Below are 2880 nucleotides of genomic sequence, written 5' to 3'. Positions count from 1 at the left end.
ATCATGAGAAACGCTGGGCTAGAAGAAGCACAAGCTGGAATCAAAATTGCCGGGAGAGATATCAATCACCTCAGATATGCAGATGACACCACCCTTATGGCAGAAAGTGAAGAGGAACCGAAAAGCCTCTTGACGAAAGTAAAAGAGGAGAGTGAAAAAGTTGGTTTAAAGCTCAACATTTCAGAAAACAAAGATCATGGCATCCGGTCCTATCACTCCATGGGAAATAGATGGGGAAATAGTGGAAACAGTGTCAGAGTTTATTTTTGGGGCTCCAAAATCACTGCAGATGGTGATTGTAGCCATGAAATTAAAAGACACTTACTCCTTTTAAGAAAGGTTATGAGCAACCTAGATAGGATATTCAAAAGCAGAGACATTACTCTGCCGACTAAGGTCCGTCTAGTCAAGGCTATGGGTTTTCCAGTACTCATGTATGGTTGTGAGAGTTGGACTGTGAAGAAGGCTGAGCACTGAAGAATTGATGCTTTTGAACTGTGATGTTGGAGAAGACTCTTGAGAGTCCCTTGGACTGCAAGGAGATCCAACCAGTCCATTCTGAAGGAGATCCACCCTGGGATTTCTTTGGAAGGAATGATGCTAAAGCTGAAGCTCCAGTATTTTGGTCACCTCATGCAAAGAGTTGACTCACTGGAAAAGACTCTGATGCTGGGAGGGATTGGGGACAGGAGGAGAAGGGGACAACAGAGGATGAGATGGCTGGATGGCATCACTGACTCGATGGACGTGAGTCTGAGTGAACTCCGGGAGATGGTGATGGACAGCGAGGCCTGGTGTGCTGCAATTCATTGGGTCGCAAAGAGTCAGACACGACTGAGCGACTGAACTGAACTGAACTGAACATTTGGATTGTTTTCAAGTTTTGGTTGATACAAACAATGCTTCTTCGAGCATTCTTATATATGTCACCTTAGGTACGTGACCAAGAATGACTTTAGAGAAGAATATTGTGTCCAGGAGTATAATTTCAGGTCAGCATTGCTAGATAACAGCCAAACTATTATCAAATAGATTTTGCTAATTAATACTTGCAACAGTAAGAGTAAACTGGGAAGAAACGCATTAGTAGCAGGTTTCTATTCAATCCCTCCTCTGGACAACTTAAGCAGATTTGTCTTAACTAGACCGCCTTATAAATATGATGAGATTTAACTAGCATTACATAACAGAGAATTTTAATCTATGAATGTTTTTAGTAATGGGTAGTGTAGCAGAAAATTATCAAGAAAACTGAAATTTATGAATATATGGGAAGCAGTTGGCAATAAAATGTAAATTAATCACAGAAGCTCTCTATGCTTGTCTGACTAATAGCATATGGAAACTGAGATGCTTCAAACTTAAATGGCTTTCTCTGAGCTAGCTTGTATTGCTAACTAGCAGTCATGTATTACTCTGAAGCAAAATGCGTTTCCATCTTGAAAAGGGGATTTAATTTCACTTTTGAAGTCACCTTTGAAGTTTAGAGCTAAAGTTTTCCAAAGTCAGGTGTTGTTTATATCTGCCTTTTCCCTATATTGTCAAGATAAACTGTTTTGAAATAATTTAACTGATCTTTGAACTTGACTTAAACAGACACAAGGCCCATAAACTTCCTTCTATTTTTCTTTAGCCGAAATCATGTGAAACCTAAAGGCAAAGACTAGTTGAATTTAAATAAACCATGTCAATTTTGTTAAAAAAATGATAACTTTTCTCTTTATTGTTTGAGTAGATAATTAAAACCTTTGGGTATAAACTGAGCAATGTATACCTCTATGTACTGATTTTTTTTTCCTTAGCCACATTAGATGTTTAGTAGTAAATGTAGTGATTTACATTGACCATAAAAGATAAGAATATGCCTAATTACTGCATTAGCTCTATGATCCCTTATAAGTGGTTATGAACTATATTAAGTGAAAAATAATTTGCATATTTATGTTTAATATTAAGTAACTGAATGAATTTTTCATTATATATTTATATGTAAAAGTTGTTTTTGCAATTGTTAGAGAAAAATCTCATGTTTTGTGAAACATCTGAATTATTCAAAGATGAGAGCTAAGATAACTGGGAGGTCTAGGAAATTATCAGTCATCTGTCAAATATGTGAAATTATAAAAGAGGCAGATTTTGTGTTCTCTGCTATTTTCCTTGATATTCATTTTCCCTGATGATTGGAATCTCTGGACAGGGAGGTGACATCAGTTGATTAACTCTTTAGGACACACATTCCCCAGAGACTTCAACCAGGTTTGGTTTTTTCCTCTGTGCCAACCCAGTCACAGTGCAGTTTCATACCGCCTTCTCTCGTTGCCTATATGGATCTGTCAAAATAGCCAGGTCACTGTATTCAGGAGGTAATACTAAGAGTTCAAAATCACCTCTCTTTATCTTCCTACCATGAGATAGAATACATATCCCCAATGCCACATGAAGATGTGTGAAGTCATCATGATAAAACATTTTATGGCTTAAGAAAGATTTCAGGATAATCTGGTGCTTGATTGCACTCATTCCACACAACCTGCTTTCTGATTTTATATATCCAAGTTCCAGTCCCCAGTACTGTGCTAAAGTAGCAACTTGGATATTAGCTAGGAAAAGAGCTTTGGTTCCACAGATAAGGTGAATAAAAGTAAGTATAGTGGAACTAAGTTTTTGTTGCTTTAGGAATCAGCAAATTAGATTATTTTCAGTTGTGATTGTTCTTGAAACAAAAAGCTCAGTTGGTTAGCATATATGTCAGTTGGCAAAATGAACAGAAATTCCTACAGAAATTCAACAAATATAAGAACTAAACTTCACTGTTTATTTTAGAAGCCAACACTTTATTCTTAGGCATTTCATTCTATTTTAGTACATTCATTATAACAC

Source organism: Capra hircus, chromosome 23 (assembly GCF_001704415.2).
Source record: "Capra hircus breed San Clemente chromosome 23, ASM170441v1, whole genome shotgun sequence".
Classification (NCBI taxonomy): Eukaryota; Metazoa; Chordata; class Mammalia; order Artiodactyla; family Bovidae; genus Capra; species Capra hircus.
Note: the sequence above shows the minus strand (reverse complement) of the source record.